At 48.0% G+C, this 18,452-nt stretch overlaps 1 protein-coding gene and 1 long non-coding RNA gene across 5 annotated transcripts in view; one reads left to right on the top strand and one right to left on the bottom strand.

Moving 5' to 3' along the window:
- The window catches only part of RHBDD1 (rhomboid domain containing 1), a 174,566-nt gene that overhangs the window by 43,970 nt on the left and 112,144 nt on the right, over positions 1–18,452 (bottom strand). The window lies entirely within an intron of this gene.
- On the top strand, positions 11,366–14,674 carry LOC122241039. Its single transcript, XR_006220964.1, has 3 exons — positions 11,366–13,010; positions 13,592–13,669; positions 14,480–14,674. It is a non-coding gene; the product is annotated as an uncharacterized LOC122241039 (long non-coding RNA).

Genomic DNA, 18,452 nt, shown 5'->3' with positions numbered 1-18,452 from the left:
GGCTTTTTGGTTCAGAGCAACATATGCCAATTTATCAACCTTCATTAAGGATGGCATTCAAACACAGTACAGGCTCATAAGACTTCCACCATAAAGAGTTCATGAAGTCTAGGGGCGCCTGGGTGGCTCAGTTGGTTAAGCATCTGTGACTTGGGTCATAATCTCGTGGTTCATGGGTTCAAGCCCCGCATCGGGCTCTGTGCTGACAGTTCAGAGTCTGGAGCCTGTTTCGGATTCTGCGTCTCCCTCCCTGCCCCTCGCCTGCTCGCACACTCACTCTCTCTCTCTCTCTCTCTCTCTCTCTCAAAAATAAGCAAACATTTAAAAAGTTATTTAAACAAAAAAGATGAAAAGTTTAACTGGATACGATTTTTGCTATATATGTATTTGAAAAGGAATTTTGTCTTTGTTTCCAAGTGGCAAATGCCTGACATTACAGAGAAACTCATGAATCCAATTACCACTAGTTTATTGCCTGAAACTGTTTCATGAGAGGAGATCCAAATCCTGCTTTCCCTTCAACAATCGTTTGCAACGATAAGGCACTTGGGAGTGAAGGCCAGTAGTGACACCCCTACCAGCGCGGCAGGGAGGCAGCGGCAGAGCTGTGGGCGGGGTCAGGGGCAAGTTCAACGTGGCAGGTGGAGCCTGGGCCACTGGGCATGAGCCCGTGGAAGCGGCAGGAGTGCTTGGCCTCCCAAAGGGAATCATGGTGTCCACAGCAGAAAGGTGGAGAGCTGAGGCTTCCATGGAGGGAGACGCAGGGAGGGGCTCAGAGCTGTAGGCCGTGGGGGCTCCTGGGGCCCGAGCGCGCCAAAGGAGCAGCTGGCACACCACTTGGGACCTGCTCGAGGGGCAGTCGGGGAGGGCGGGGCCGGGCCAACGGAAGTGCCGCCTAAGCAAGCAGAGAACTCCCATCAGGGGAACAAGGATCACTCTTCTGCTCCTAGAGCTTTTCTAAGGGGCCCTATTTCAGTCAGCTTTCACTCCCAGTTTCAGGACCCCAAGTTTACAGATGAGGAAACTGGCTCACAGGGTGTTGGGGACACACATGAGGTCACGTCTACCCACTTTCCCACTACCCCTACACCGGCTGTCACCTCTGACGCCATCCCGGTGAGCTCCTGCCCAAACCCACGCGGACATGGGAGCTCCTCCCATTTGGAAATAGAAAAGGAAGGTCCAGCCTTGGGCCCTCAACTCCACACGACTCTGCTGTCACCACAGATATGACTACAAGGCTCCCACAGGGGCCCTGAAATTCCTAACTTTCCAGAACCACCAGAGGGCCCTGATTGTAACAGTAAAACCCGGTTTGTAATCAGGCCCGATTTTATCGGTATTTAAAGCCTGTGCTTTGGGCCAGCAAGGCCTCTGCTATCCATTCAAGTCTCAGCTAAGCTTCGTCTTCCACCCCCTGCTTTTCATTTACTCTTAAAACTGTTTCTGTGTTTCTAGAGTTTCCACTTACGTCATATGGTCTTTTACTTCTCTCCACAGCCTCCACGGGGCTCTACAAGGCATTTCTCAAAGGGTCTTAGAAATGTTTACAATATGTACTTACATTTTTTAAGTGTATTTATTTATTTTGAGAGAGACAGAGGGAGAGGAAGGGGCAGAGAGAGAGGGATAAAGAGAGAGAGAGAGGGAGAGAGAAAGAGAGAGAGAATCCTAAGCGGGCTCTGCACTGATGCAGGGCTCGAACCCACAAACTGCGAGATCACGACCTGAGCCGAAACCAAGAGTCAGATGCTCAACCAACTGAGCCAGCCAGGTGCCCCTGTAACATTTGTTAAGCGCTTGGCAAAGGTGTGGACAGGCCTCAGCTGGGTGGTGGGAGAAGGTACAGCCCCCATCCCCGGGGATGTGATGGGAAAGGTGTTCGTAGGATGTCATCAGATGCTTCCAGCCCTGCCCGGAACCGGAGGGGACACCCCAGGCCAGTCTCCATTTTGCAGGTTCTAGTAGGCTCCTTTGTGAGGGGGAGGCTGCTCAAACAGGTGACGGCTGGGTCCCTTCCAAGACTGTGAGGTCTGACCACCAGGGACGAAATCCCGACTCCTCCACTCATAGCTACACATCCCTGAGCAAGCTGGTTATCTTCAGTAGGCCTTAGCTCCCCTATGCATAAAATAGGAATAAAGAGGGATTCCTTTGCTGGGCTGTTGAGAGGCAAGAAAAGAAATGCTACAAATAAAATGCTTAGCTGAGCCCCAGGCACGCAGGCAGTGCCTGATGAGTGCTGGTTGTTATAATTTTTCATCTCTACCACCATCATGAGTCACGTGTCACATGTCTACTTGTTAGTATCGTTAAGTAACTTGGTGGAAGACACAAAATAAAATGATTTCTTAAAAGACAGTGCCCAATTCTATTGGAGGCCCGTTTGGCAGCATTTTGTATAAAATGTGGAGTTGCTGCTTACTAAATATTTGCCTTCTAAGAAACAGATACAAAAAGGAAAAAGGTAATTAACAACCTCCAGTTAACAGCATCTTCTGTAACAACAGAGGAGACTCTTCAGTCCCTGGGAAAGCTGGCGGGCCCAGCCAAGACCTCCTTTTTCCTGCCGAGTTAAATCACGCACTGAACATTTTCAGCCTGGGTGAGACAGCCTTGCTCTGGTGAACTTGGTACAGAGTATTAGTATTTATGAGCCCTGCCTCCGTGTCCTTGTAAATGGAGGTCAGCCCTCAATGTTACTCAGAGAAACAGCGAGCATGCTTCAAAGAACCTCAGGAACAGTGCCCAGTTTAAGATGATTTAGCTCAATTATAGCACCAGTAGTGAGATCATAAGATTTATTGATTCATGGTTCTTGATGGAAACATTTTCAGTTCTCTACCCTTATGTATAATGCAGTAACTTCTGCAATTACATCCAGATAAGAATTGCTAAAAAGAGCACCATGAGTTGATGGCCATTTTCCCTCCCGTGCGCCATCCCTGTAAATAGAGATGTTTAATTTGCTAGTATTCACAGATCCTGCCCGTGATCTGATGAGCACACTGTATGATTCAGTGAAATTAGACTGATGTGAGTCACAGGATGGCGTATCTTTCCCTTACAGTAGGGACCTAAAGAGGCAATCACTTTAAAAAAAAACAACAACAAAAAAACCAACAACAACCAGGAAACCTCTAAATAAATCACCAGTGTTCTCAGGGATTTCTATTGTCAAATGAAGGCAGCAGCATGGGATCCACATTCTCTCTTTTAAGGTTACTTTATTAGAATTCCATGAATTACAAAGCTTCCAAAATGCCTTCTGAAAGGATGGTTGCTAAGTCATTTACTGACAACGACCAACAAGGCTGGAAGAAATCCTAACAATTTGGCAAGACATTCTCTGAAAAGGGGAGATACTTAAGTACATAAGACCACTTTACTTTTTGAGTCACTAATTATAATACATATCTATCTGTCTGTCTGTCTATCTATCTCTTTAAAAAGAGTCTGAAGTTCACCTAGAACCTCATAACTCCATACAAATGGAAGCATCATCATGGTTTACAAGAAAGGTAACATTTAGAAGTGACTTGAGAGGGAAAATATTCCCATTTCTACTCAACCAATCGAGTCAGCCACAGTGGGGATTTCTTGGTTTTGAACTTCTATCTGGAATCTCAAAATGAGAAGCTTTGAAATGGAGATCCACTCAATGGCTACTTTGCCTCTCTGACCTGAAGTCAGCTAATTTTGGAAATCTTTAGGGCTACAACAGACTTACAATAAATAGGCTATAATTCAGTGAGCAAGTCAAGTAACCTAAAATATTGGGTCTACTAGGTCAGGTCTAGTGTTTCTTCCAATACAGACAATGTACAGTCTGACCTCTGGAACAGAAAGTTCCGGAGACAAGAAACATCTGTTGGGCCATTACTAAATGCTCACCCTTCTTATTCTCCCTCCTTTTTAAAAAGTGCACAGCTTGATTAGTTTTCATGAACTGAACATGTGGGACCAATATCTAGATCAAAATACAGACCACTTCCGGGGCACCTGAAGTTAAACGTCCAACTTCAGCTCACATCATGATGTCATGGTTCGTGAGTTGGAGCCCCACACTGGGCTCTGTGCTGACAGCTCGGAGCCTGGAGCCTGCTTCAGATTCCGGGTCTCCCCCTCTCTCTGCTCCACCCCAGCTGTGCTCTGTCTCTGTCTCTCAAAAAGGAATAAACGTTAAAAAAATACAGAACATTTCTGACACTCGTCAATCTCTGCATGTGCCCTTTTAAGTCACTGCTCCCAACTAAAGAGAACCCACAACCCTGATTTCTGACCGGTGGAGACTCCTTTATTTTCATGCATAAATGGATTCATACTATGTAACCATAGTATGTAACCTTTGTGAGTGGTTTCCTTTTATATTATGTTTGTGATCTACATTGTGTATGTGGTTTTTATTCTACCTGTGCCCCCAAGTGGAACTTCCCTATTTATAGACAGAGGAACTGAGGCTTAGAGATTTCAAGTAACTTGCCAAGACTACACAGCTGGGTCAGTGGCAGAGTCAGGACTCCATCCCAGGAAGGCCCCTTTCTACTCTGCTCTAGATTTGAAGTGTGTGAGTGTTTTCCTTAATCCCAAACCAGACTCTGTAAACCTGAACAATACTATTGCCTTAATCGTGACTTGGAGACAGGATCTGAAGTCTGCCTCTGCCTTGGACAAGACTCAGTGTAAACAGTAACCACTCTTGGGTTACTAAAGGGACCTGGGATTAGGATCTCCTTTGACGAGGTATCGTTTTAGCAAGGGGCCCAGCCGCAAAGGGCAGCCTTGGTAGTTCACCATCAAGTAATATTATACACAAGAGAACAGTTTGTAACTTCTTACACAAACAGTTTTCCATGCACTTTCTACCTCACTGCGCTGGAGGAGCATCAAGGGAGGAAGGAGAGGCTGAGCGTCCACCTGTCATTAGCAGTCACTGGCATATGACACTTTTCTTTTCAACTTGAGTGTAACTGACACGCGATGTTAGACTAGTTCCAGGCGGACGACCTAGTGATTCGACAGTCCTGTCCATGATGCTGTGCTCACCACAGCGGAGCCCCCCTCTATCACCATACCACGCTATTACAATACTATCCGTATTGTGGCTACCAGTCACTACCAGTGACTATATTCCCTGTGTTGTGCCTTTTAGCCTCATGACGTGTTCATCCCGTAACAGGAAGCCTGTATCTCCCACTCCCTGTCACCCATGTGCCCATCCCCCCCCCCCCCCACTCCCCTCTGGCAACCAGCAACTTGTTCTCTGTATTTATGGGTCTGTTTCTGCTTTTGGTCTATTCAGTTACTTTTTAGATTCCACACATAAGTGAAATCATATGTCTTTCTCTGACTTATTTCACTTAGCGTAATGCCCTGTGTAGGTCCATCCATGTTGTCACAAATGGCAAGACCTCAGCCTTTTTTTTTTTTATGGCTAACACTCCATTATGTATTTAAATTAAAAAAAAATATATATTTATTCATTTTTGAGGGACAGAGAGACAGAGCGTGAGCAGGGAGAGATGGGAGGGAGACAGAATCCAAAGCAGGCTCCAGGCTCCGTGCTGTCAGCACAGAGCCCGACGCAGGGCTCAAACTCACAGACCACGAAATCATGACCTGAGCTGAAGTCGGACGCTTAACCGACTGAGCCACCCAGGCGCCCATAACACTCCATTATATATTACATCACATCTCCTTTATCCATTCGTCTATCGACGGACACTTGGGTTGTTCATGTAATTTTTGTTTAAACAAATGAATGTGAATTTTAATACTAAAAAACTTTCCTCTTTTTAAGATCTGTCTTAAATCCTTTGAAAATTCTATCACTGTCTCAACAGTTTATCATGAGATTTTCATGACACTAACGATGATTTTCAAACACTTTTTTCATACATTTAACGATGCTTTAGAATGTTCCAAACTTTCCTTGATCTAAAGTGTTTCTTTGACCAAAATGCCATTTGGTCAGCAGTCTGTCGGTACCTCCGTTTACCCATCCTATCAGCTGATTCTGGAAATTGAGAAGAGGTTGACTATGTCTAAGAATACCCATGTATACTTCAGGACTGTATTCCCCCCCCCCCCAATTCAAAACCATGTAGGGTTGGTTATTCACTGGACAAATAAGTACAAACTCTTGGAAAACTAAACACAGGGCTCCCTGAGGGCAGAGGTCTCTCACTTCTGCATTCTCATTGCCTAGCACAGATGAGGGGCCCGACGTGTCTGGTTGGGGTGGCAGAAACCACACGTGGGCCTTGTCTTGAGACACAGGTGGGAGAACACGCTTTACAGCCGACAAAAAGGAACCGAAGGTAGGACTTCCCATCTGTGCGGAAGGAGCGTGTTCTGATAAAAAACGTAGGTACGTGAGCAGGGAGAGGCTAGGAAAAAGATGAAGACCCTTCGGGAAATGAAAACTCCACAGTTTTCTCAGAAGCTCCAGGGCCAGCGTGTCCACTTGGCCTCAGGGGGCGGCTGCCGACAGGACATTTCTGATGGAGATTCCACACCCGTGTGCAGAGGGGGCAGCTGCTGAGCTCGCCCCACCAGGCCTGCATCTCTGCCGGACCCCGCTCTGGGGACCCTCAGGGGCGTCACAGGATTGCCCAGGTCCAGATGGCTCTCTGCTCCAGGCTCTGGACTCCTCAGTCCTTTGTCAGCCTGACCCTCTGGCCTTTCTCTCTTGGGCGGAGGCTCACCAGTCGGGGGACCCACAGGCAGGAAGGGGCTTCTAGTGGCTTCTTCAGAGCCCGGATACAAGTCCTTCTGCCAACTCCTCATGCTTCTTGATCTTTTTTTTTTTTTTTTTTTTAATTTTCATAACTTTTAATTTCATTATTTAAGAAAGGAGAGGACAGGGGCGCCTGGGTGGCTCAGTCGGTTAAGAGTCGGACTTCGGCCCAGGTCATGATCTCATAGTTAGTGGGTTCGAGCCCCACCATTGGGCTCTGTGCTGACAGCTTGGAGCCCGGAGCCTGCTTTGGATTCTGTGTCTCCCTCTTTCTCTGCCCCTCCCCCACTCATGCTCTGTGTGTCTCTCAAAAATAAATAAACATTAAAAATTTTTTTAAAAAAGGACAGTAGGTAAAAGAATAAACTATAATAAATTGAGCTTGACAAGATAAAAAACTGCCTCCTCCCGAGACACATAGAGTTCTGGCCCCACTTGCCTGCCACTTGCTATGACATTCACCCTAAAGAGTGGCCGTGGTGTTTTCCCTTCCTGGCTTTCAGCAGCCCCAGCCCTGTGAGCACAGTTACCACCCCACAGCAACCGACTGGCCACTGAAGGCGGAAGTCAGAGTCGGGGTCCCGGCCCTTCAACGGGGCAAATGCAACATGTCTGGACAGAGCCAGACGGTCTCGGAGACACCACTCACTGGAGAGTTGCCCAGTATGCTGCTGTGGTCCTTCAACACTAGTGAACATCATAAAGGAAAACTGGTTAAAAACACAGATTACGAGATCCCACTGGTAGAGATTCTTGTGCTGGAGCCCAAGAAGCTGCATTTTAATGAGCACCCAAGTGATTCTGTTGCAGGCGGTGTAGCAAATCACTGAGAATTGCCGTGGGGAAAAAAAAGATGCTTCACCAGACCTGGGCTCACATCCTGACCCTGCCAGGACCTTGGACAAGTCATTCCCCAGGCCCCCCCACACCCCCCAGCCCCTGCTCCCAACCCTCCAGGTGTTGGGCTCATCTGTGCCATGACGGTGCTGGACTAGACATTTTGCCCCCCTGCACAGAGATGCCATGACTTGTCCGGTTCCCAGTGAGACATCAGACTGGCTGGGCTAAGACGGGAGACTGCAATGGGAGACACCAGCCACCGGCCTTTACTGCCTGCAGCCCGGGTGGCTCACTCTGGAGGATCCCGCCTGCCCTGCTGGCCGGCCTGTCGGTGACTTCTGGCATCTGGACACACAACTGGCCGTGCTATGCTCCTTGACAATGTCCTCCAGCTCAGCTGGTCTATCTCGGTGCCCCTCCACTCTGACATTTTAATTTGCAGTAAACTTTTTAATTTTGGAACAGTTTTACATTTGCAGAAAAGTTACAAAGATAATAGAGATGATTCAATTCCCCTAATGTTAGCACCTTACATTATGACAGTATAGTTGTCAAAGGTAAGGAAGGGATCATTTATAGGGATGGGTGCATTACTACGAACTAAATTGCAGGTTTCACTTGGATTTTTACCAGTTTTCCCACTAATTTCCTTTTTCTGTACTAGGATCCGTTTGGAACATTTAGTTGTCATGTGTCCTTAGCCTCTTCTGGCCTGTGACAACTTCTCCATCTTTTCTTGCTTCCTATGACCTTGACCATCTTGAGGAACTCCAGCCAGGTAGCCTGTAGAATGTCCCTCAGTTGGGTTTGTCTTATGTTTTTCCTCATGCTTAGACTGAGGTTATGGATCTTAAGAAGAAGTCACAGAGGTCAAGTACTCTTCCCATCCTGTCTTATCCGGGGCTCCTGCTATCAACATGACTAGCCACTGGGGGGGGCGGGTAACCTTGAGTACTTGGTTCAGTAGTGTTTGCCACGTTCCTCCACCTTTAAACTTGTCTGATGAGTTCCGAGGGAATAAAGCTTTGAGTCTCTCCAGGAATGACCAGGATAAAATGGAAGAAGTAGGAGTAGGTACTTCAAGGAGGCTTGGTCACCTGTTGGGGAATGACTGGATAGGGTGAGGGTCGTCCCTGACCTTCACTGGGCCCCAGGCCCCTGGATTCCAGGTGAAGGGGCTCCAACACTGGTGTGAATGTATGAATCACCACGAGGGCTGGAGAGAGTTTCCGATTCTGTAGGCTTGGCATGGAGCCCAGGCCATTGTATTTTTAATGAGCTCCCAGGTGATTCGGACCTACAGTAGCTCTGGGGAACCAATGAGCTACAGCTTAGGTTTTTCTTTCAACTAAAAATACCCACCTTGGGTTTGCTTCCGGTTTTTACACTTGCCAGCAGGTGGACCCAGAGGCCTGTGACACGGAGTCCACTGAAGAAAACTAGGGCAAATTCCAGTCAACAAAGCATTCCGCCTCGTAAGCAGAACCGGGGTTATTTTGAAACAGATGGGCTCTACAGAGCCTGCCGCACTGAATATTATGGAACTGTTTATTGTCTAGATGGTCTGGATTATCTGCCAGCATCTAGCAGTTTCTCTGTCACATCAGACTTCTTCAAGAGCAGAGGAGGAGACGGAGGAGGCACTCAGAGAGGGTTAGACGTGGTTATGGATGTGGATGCGGAGTCGGATATTTTAACCGGCTCTAAACTCAGAATCTACTCTTGCTACTGTGCTTACCGCTTTGCATCACGGAGGGCTTTTTACTGCAAGGGTCTCTATCCCCCTAACTCCAGGTTAGAAGAGGTAAACAAACACAATCTGTGGGAATAAGACAACCTTGGATGCAGTGATACTAAAAACGACTTATTTTAAAACCTAACCAAAGCGGTAATGTTTCCTGGTCCACACTGTCACCCCAACCCCACTTATACTTGCCCCCAGTCTTCTTTCCTTCTGCCCCCTCTCCTTGTACCGCCCCAGCAGAATAGCATGAGGGAGGAAGTGAGATAAACAAGGGCCATACGACTGTGCCTGATGCAGCGGTTCCGCGCGTGCAGGGCCAGGACTTATAAACGGAGTGTTCTGTGAGTCCTGGAAATCTGCAAAGAACTCCAGCATCCATGGCTCCTCCCTGGAGGATGTTTTCAGTTCCTTAGCCCATGACCTCAGACACTTAGCTGCTGTCCTGGCCGGCCCAGGCCCAGAGGGGCCACGAAGGGGTCTTTGAAGCTGGCGGCTTGGTAATTGGTGGTCTGGCTGTCTCTGCGGCTGGACAGTCCCCAGGGGTTGGAGGGATACCGAGAGGGGCTTCCTGGCGGACGAGGCCCTGCCTGAGTTGGTGGGCTCCTCACTGCCTGGGCCACCAGCTCCCCCGGCTCCACGGGATAAAATGCCAGGTGCGTAGTCCACCCCCACCCCCACCTCGCGTGCAGGGGGAGGCCCTTCGCTCAGAAACGACAAGCTCCCTAATGCTATTGCTTTTCGCCTGGGCTTTCAAAGCCCCTGTTCACACAGAGGTACAGAGACGCGTCTGTGATGACATTTAGACCTACTTCATTTTTTTCCTCACTCCCTCTCCCTCGAGGTTCAAATCAGAGACAGCTCAAGTTTCAGCTCTGGAAGCAAAGGCCCAAAATAATGTTTTCATTGACTTTTGAAATCACAGCCCATTTAAAATTAGACAATATTTCACTCAGAAACCTCAATCTTCTGAAAACACCGTTTAGCCTTGGGGAATGAAAAAAAAATACAAATAAACATCATCCCAAGAAATCACGGGATAAGGAAAAAAATGTGGAGAGCTAATGCGAGAACTTTGGAAAGGGACAAGGGAACTTGGGTTGACAACCTCTGCTGACAGCGACTACTCAGGGGTCAAGTCCAGCTCTCCCTGGACAACCACTGCAGGTAACTGGGTGTGTCAGGAGAAACGAGGAGCCTCGGGAGGCAAGGGGGTTGGGATGGCTGGTCCCCAGGCTCGGTGGCCACAGCAACCCAATGCTTCCATGTCACAGTCCTGCGAGAAACATGGCATAATGAAGCACCAAAGGCTAGATACTGGCCCTAGAACAGGAAGTCCCAAAGTCTGATGTAGAGAAGCTTGGTGAGAGGCAGATTCTAGGCTGTAACTTGGGAGATCCCAGCCCAGTATCTGTGGTGGGACCCAGGAATCTGCATTTCTTTTTCTCAAGCACCGAGAGTGAGTCACCGGCCTCATTATATGAAACTTTGATCACAGCAATGCCAAAATGTATTCTGGGGGTTCGTCTGGCCTTGGACATGAGCACCTTTATGGCCACTGAGTTTATAGAAGTCGGTCTTTTGTCACATTTTTCATGAGTCAGAGACTCTGGTGGTTTCTTGGGTTGTTTATGCTCAATCCTGGATGATGTGGGCTTTAAAAGGTATCATTGTAACCTGGCTCTCCAGAGGATTATAGCAAATACAATTATGGTATTGCCCCAGAGATTCTGTTAGCCCTAACATTAGTGTAGATGAAACTTGCCCACTGCCCCTCACCCAATCCTCGGAACAGAACGATTCACCTCTGGATCCCTGGTGGCCGGTACATGGTGGGTGTATCACAAATGTTTGGTGCATGGACAAAGAACAACCAATTGTGCCATCAGGGCCGAGCAGAGAGAGGGAGTCAGGGTGACCAGGCCGGAACAATGGGGCCAGAGGACACTGACAGAAATGGAGACACATGGTGCCAGGTAGGGAATTTCAAGGTCTGGGAATCTTGGTTTCTGGCCTTGGCCCCCAACCAGCTCCCAAACCCTAGACATTCATGGATGAGGAACAGGTGAGAGGAGGCTATGTACACACAGGCTTAAGAATACAATGCCGTGTATTTGTTTCTTCTATGAAATTCCTTAGGAATTTCCTCTATGGGTTCCTCTAGGAATTCCTCTAGGAATTCCTTTTCCTGGGCTCTGGGATTCATGATACCTTAGAGAACTTTCAGTAGCTAGAAGCAGGCCAAGATAAGAGATGTATTGGGTACATCTAAGCTGAATGCATCTTACTTAAAGACTCCAAAAATTCAAATTATTTCTGCATTTCAAATATCATAAGCCAGATTAGTGCATAACCACATGTCCAGAGATACTGATATCAATGCATAATTACAAAACATCCCTGACCTAGGAAACTGTCCCTGAAATTTTTGATGGCCAAGAGAACATCGTGGTTCAATGCTCTCATGAGAGCCGAAAGCTGCCTGGAATCCTTTTCTCGAAGGTGGGATGAGAGGAGGACAAAGTGATGAGAGCCTCTGCGATGGGGTGTGGCATGGCTGGTGTCCAAGGGTCGTAGTCAGCAGGGCCAGGCTGAGGGCATCACAGGGAAGCAACAGCCATGAGGAGCTAAAACAATGTGAGGACACTGGCCGGGTGGTTAAATAAAAAAGGCAGGAGAGAGGAGGTGAGCATACGTGAAAGAAGAATGACACTCTTGGATATACGATCACCATGACTTCTGAATGGCCACCACTGGGCTGGGCTCCTCTAGGAGGGCACAGGCACCATGGAAGGGGAGGAGAGCACAGGTGCTGAGCCTTTCTGGGTGGATACACCCCGTTGAGGTGGGCAGCTGAGAGGCCATCGGGGCATCACAAACACACAGGAGCCTTGCTCTCAGAGCCTAACAGCCAAGAAGTTCTTCCAGGTGAGTCCACCTGGAGTTGTGCGGGCTGTGGATTTCTGTGACATGATAAACGATCCCACAAGCATGGCGGCCATTTTCAAAACACGCTTCTTTCTGTATTTGATGGTATTTAGCCTAACCCTGAGCCTAATTGCCACTCTTTGCGTGTTCTTTTAGGTCTGATTAACTCACTCCCACCACATTCTGACCTTGTGCCCCATCTAAGAGAGTGTGTGGATGTGTGCGTGTGCATGGACACGTGCATGTGGGTGCACATGCACACACGTACACACACACCGAGACTTAAATATCTCCAATAAACAAACCCTCCCAGCCTCAGGAAGGCCTGGGGGCTTTCTCAGATGGTTTTCATACCATTCAAACAGCCTGCCTCTAACTGCCTCATCCTGACCTAGAACTGTTCAGAAATGACTCTAAAATGGCCTCTTAGCAGAGAAGAGATACTCCGTAACAATAAAAAGTGACTTACTCTTACAGGGCTGTTAATAATCTCTAGGAAAATAAAACTTACTTTATGAACATTAAGGGAGACCTTGGGACTAAATTTTTTGAACTTCACTGGCCAAGTTAGGAGTCTAGAGTTTGGCTTATCTTGGAAAACAGAGGAGCTAGATGAAGGGGAGGACTATGTTGCTCTCTGAGCCTCTTTGGAAGTATCTTGTGCATGCTGCGGACAGATTAAAAGCTAGTGCTGGAAGGCCTGTCTATGGTTTTAAGAAGGAAGTTCTGAGGAGTCAGTCAAGTGTGGACAGGAGATTCGGGGTGAGATGCATCCAGTCCATAGTAAAAATCATGGGTTTTCAGAGAAGGGAGGGGGGTCATTTGGGGTGGTGGTATCCAGTCAGCTCATTTTGGAGATGGGAAACAGAAGTGCAGAGAGGATAAATGGTTTTCCTGTTTTGTGCAGCTACGGGGGCAGAACCAGAAGTCAGGACTCTCGACGGTCTGTTCCTACTACCTGGCTAATTTTTTTTCCTCAGGTTTATTCATTTTGAGAGCCAGAGCAAGTGTGCATGCACAAGCAGGGGAGGGGCAGAGGGAGAGGGAGAGAATGCCAAGCAGGCTCTGTGCTGTCAGTGCAGAGCCCAAAGTGGGGCTGGATGTCAGGAACTGTGATATCATGACCTGAGCTGAAATACGTTCAACCCTCTGAGCCACCCAGGCGCCCCGTCTTATTTTCTCTCTTAGGCATTTCATCCTGCATAACCCACACCTCCCTAGTCAAACCCGCAGTGGACACTGGCGTTTCACTGAAGTGCCCTTCTGCCACGTGGCTCTGGCAGGGGACAGAGAGAGGGAATGATTTCTGGAGCCAGACAGACCTGATGTTCTTATCTGTGCAGGGCAGAAATCTGCTTCACAGATGTGCTCAGAAATGAATGAACTGAAGAGTTTCACCACCTGGCCCCAAACAATCACAGGTAAGTGGCTCCTGATTATTATACTAATAACCCCTCTTCCAGGCTGCCCCATGCTGGGTACGTCCCCACCATACAGCCAGTTAGTCACACATACCCAGACCCTAGTCATCCAAGACTATTCCTTCTTCCTCACCTGCCCCTCTTGGACCCCTCACCGAATCCTGTCATTTTAACCCGAACATTTCCCAAACTCCTCCCTTCCTCTCCATCTTCCCCGTCACCAACCCTGTCTGAGCCACCTGCTTCGTGAGCCCGGACTGGCATCTGAGCCTCTAAGTGATCTCCCCACACTGTCTCTGGTCCTCCTACCAGCCATTCCACACACAGTTGTGGGAGAGCTTCTAGAAAGCACGTGCCTCATCAAGTTCATCCTCTGCCTGCCAAGGGTTTCCTTTTATTTAAGTACAAACATCAAAATTTGTACCCAGTCCAGTACACTTGCCCTGTCACCTCCCACTCACCAGTTCCCTCCTCCAGCAACCAGCTCAAACACCATGTCTCCAGGAAATTGTGTCCAACCCCTCTCCCCCGCCACCCCAAATCCTCAGTGAGGGTCCTCTGCCCTAAGCTCTCACAGGAACACGGCCCCTTCCTTCAAAAGCACACCGTGCCCCCATTAGTAATTGGACAGGACTCATTATTTCAATAATGTGGGTTCTCACTGGGCTTTGAGCTCTGCGGGGTAAGAACAGGGAGAGGTTGTGTTCACATTCTCTCTCCAGGGATGAATAAATAAATGAGCCGATGCACGAATGAGAGAGAGGGAGGGAGGGAGGAGGTAGGGTAGTAACTACTGTCCTCATTTTACAGATGGCCAAACTGAGGCTCCAGAAGGTGTGTGACTTCCTGAGGCTTCAAGAGCCAGCACATAATATAGCCTGGACACGAGGGGCTGGATCTGAGCCCAGTGTTCTCTGTCCTCCATGAGGCACCCACCCATCTCCCTTTAACCGGCACCCACATCTCTCCCTTTAACATCCAACTTTCTCCACTTCAACCAGTGGCTCAGCAAAAAAAAAAAAAAGTGTTTTGTTTTGTTTTGTTTTTCAATGGGGGCTATGAGGGTACAGGAGGGGCCATAATTGGTACATGAAAAAAAAAGAAGAAATTGCAAGTTGATATAGTGGATATTTTGAGTTAAAAAAAAAAAGATGACCATGAAAAGGCACAAAATTTGTTGCTATTTAGACCCAACTATAACCACATTTCCAGAATTGTTTCTATGGGTCTGAAGATAGCAGATTAAGGGCAACTGACTTGGCAAAGGGCCTAGACGGGTTTTCAGATGCTCTTAGGTTAGAAAAAAATAAGGGCAGTAAAAGCTCCGGTGAGGACACTATACCAACATGACTGATATAAATGGAACATACTTCTATGAGTCATTTGTAGCTTTAAATACTACAGAAAAAAGAATTTATAAAACATGCCCAAACAGCCTCCCTTTGATGTGGCGAACCCTTTTAAAACCACATTGTTCAAATTTATGTTAAAATGCAAACCCTTCATGTTTACAATGGCACTCTCGGAGAAATGCAATATAAAAGTACAACTGTTAAATTTCAAAGACAAGACTTATAACCTCAGAACAATAGGGCATTCCCAGCGCAAATTTATGAGCTGTTAAACCTCAAAAGGTTTCTTCAATTAGCAGTGAAGGCTTTTGACATATTTGCAGCCTGATATAGGGGCTGCTCTTTCTATAATTTGGGGTGTATTGCTTTTATCAGAACTTTTCCTTACTTTTATTGACCTCGGCCGACAACCATTGTGCTTCTCTGTGCACAGCGTTTGATCCTGCTAATTATGCTGTGGGGCCAGGACGGCATTTCACGGTTTACCATTGCTCCTGGGGCGCGCTACAAATTATACATAATGCATTGCATTGTAATTGCTGCATTGTGAACTTGGCTCGCCTTTCCAACATAAAATACCGACATCCAAGTAGTTTTATTATAAAAAAACCATAAGGGATTCTTTTGGATTATAAACATCTGAAGACATAACATTCTCATGAATTCCAGCTGGCTATTTTGGACACACAGAGGGCAGGCAAGGCTGAAAAGCAAAGCAAATATACTTCATATTGATGTTTACAGAGGAAAAGGAGAGGCAGTCCTAAAGGCAAGAAGACTATGCTGAATGCAAAACACAACAGAGGGAGCAGAAGCTGAAGGGCGGACAGAAGTCCAAACTGAGAAACCGGAGATGCAAATTCCAGCGATGGTCCTAGGCCTCATTGGGCCTCGAGTTCCTCATTTTGAAAACAAAGGCACAGAACCAAGTGAGCACAAAAGTCCCTTCTCCCCAAAGACAGCGGCCTCAGGAGAGCAGTGGCTTGTTTTCTGCATCTAATTCGTCAGGCCAGCCTTCCTACCAGGGGGCTAGGAACCTGAATCTTGTAGTAAACATGAGGCCTCTCTTGGGTGCCCTACTGGTTTGGGGCCTCGGAGAAGAAGATAATGGCTTTTTAAAGGGCAGGGGGCAGAATGAGTGAAGCCACACGTTTTATATATGCAACGCGGCCAGGTGGCAAACAAAATTACGAGAACGGTATGGGGGTCAGTGAGGCTTATCGCTGTGGCCTGCACGCCCCGGGCCGGAAGTCCGTGCTCTGGACACCCCCCAGCAGGCTGCTTGTGTCTCCAGGCTTGTGGTTTAGAAGCAACCTAGGTACCAGGCAACCGCTCCTAATCCTCTTTTCTACCTGCACCCTCCTCCCCCGCCAAAACGAGACAGTAGCCTGATCTATGAGTTCAGACTGGTTTCTTTTCACTTCCTTTCAGGGAGAAGAATGTTCTAGAAGAGCTTAGGTGGAGGTGGCACTCTATCTGAGTGCATTCTGCATCAGTGAGGATGCCGTCATCAAAGTTGGGGAGAAGGTGGGGGTGAGGTTGTGGGTCAGGCTCGTGCATCTTGGTAATTTACAACAAATCATCGCTGAGGACACGCTGCTTCCCCGCTGCTTCCATGCATCACACTGGCTGGGTTTGGAAGCTGATGACTTGGCACCCTCACTTCTCTTGTCTAATGGTGTTTCTGGGTGCGGGGTACGGGGGGATGTCTGTGTAAGATCCAGGATGAGCAGACAGCTATAGGCTGTCCCCACAGGCTCTGCCTGGGAGCTATATTTGAGCTGCCCTGGCGGGGATGGTGGCCAGTTTTGTCACACCTTCACAGTGTCCCTTGGGCCAAAGGCTTGGGAGGTTTCATCCCTGTTCCAATCCATGCTGCTTTTAGTCTCCAAACAATCGAGACTTCTGACCAGTCAAGTCGGCCATGCCGGTGAGGGTGGAAAGGGGGACTATTTAAAAAATTTTTTTTTAATGTTTATTTATTTTTGACAGATAGAGACAGAGCATGAGCGGGGGAGGGGCAAAGAGAGAGGGAGACACAGAATCCGAAGCAGGCTCCAGGCTCTGAGCTCAGCACAGAGCCCGATGTGGGGCTCAGACTCACAGAGTGTGAGATCATGACCTGAGCCGAAGTCGGACGCTCAACCAACTGAGCTACCCAGGTGCCCCTGAAAGGGGGACTATTTTAAACTGAGCCCACTCGCGTGATTGCATTCATATTTTCTGTGTTGCTCAGACCTAAAGACGGAATACAGCACCTCAGTCCTGCAGCCAGATGCACTCAGCAGAGCCCACAGGGGGCATGTTTTCAGCTCTTGTTTTCTGTCAGCAATGGCAGAACTTGGCCTATGTGTATGATCTCTTTTCAACTATTTTCTAAATCGTATGTAGTTTCCATAAGCATTACCACAACTTCTAACGTGCCAGTATAAAAGGCAACACTTAAGGAGTTTATGTGTAGATCACTGTTGAAAATTCTAAGCCTAACAGATGTTCAGGGCTTCCTTCTTTGTGTAGAAATACATGCATTTCCATGCCTTTCTGCACCAGACAACATTTGACACAGTGTCTTTGCATCCAAGCAACCTCCCTGTTCTGTACCAAACCACCCCCTTTCCTTAAGAGAAAGTTTCTGTTGTCGAGGTGGGACTGGCCTGGTTTCTGCGGGCTCCAAGGGGAAATGAGAAAGTGTCAGGAAAATCAAGAAGCAGGTGGCCCCAGGAGGAAGGGGACTTCCGCAAGGAGATGACCACTCTGAGGAAGGCAAGCCAACTGTTAGGGCCTCAAGAGCATCTACTCCCACAAGTTTCCGACACGGTCCTGTCAAAAAGAGTTTCTCTTTATGCCCTTTATCATCTTGGCGTCGCTTAAACCTTGGGAGACCCGACAGGAGCGTAGGTCTAAAAGCTCACGTGTTAGAAATGGAGCTTCTGAATAAAGGGAAGGAATAGCTGGTGGTTTTAGGAACACAATTTCCAGAGTGACCCGGCGGCTCAGTCGGTTGGGCAACCGAGTCTTGATTTGGGCACAGGTCGTGATCCCAGGTTCATGGGCTCTGCACTAAGCATGGAGCCTGCTTGAGTTTCTCTCTCTCCCTCTGCCCCTCTTCCCTGCTTGCTCTTTCTCTCTCTCAAACAAAAATCTTAAAGAAAAAAAAACACTACAATTTCCTTCCCACCACCAAGAGACTTGACTCTGACCCTTCCCTGGGTCACCGCAGTGAATGAGTTGGGGCGACTGGCAGTGCTGCGGTCCATATGTGGCCATCAGATCAGTGGACCTGGGCCTTGTGTGTGCCACAGGAGCACAGCCTGCAGGAGATAACGTGGCCTAAAACTGGTAAAGGTCACTCACGTACAAGGCCAGGGACCTTACAGGAGTGAGCTCCAATTATACAACGCCTTCGGCCCCAGACGGGTCGCCGCCCTGCC

The sequence above is a fragment of the Panthera tigris genome, chromosome C1, assembly GCF_018350195.1.
Source record: "Panthera tigris isolate Pti1 chromosome C1, P.tigris_Pti1_mat1.1, whole genome shotgun sequence".
Taxonomy (NCBI): Eukaryota; Metazoa; Chordata; class Mammalia; order Carnivora; family Felidae; genus Panthera; species Panthera tigris.
Note: the sequence above shows the minus strand (reverse complement) of the source record. Positions and strands in the feature narration are given on the sequence as shown.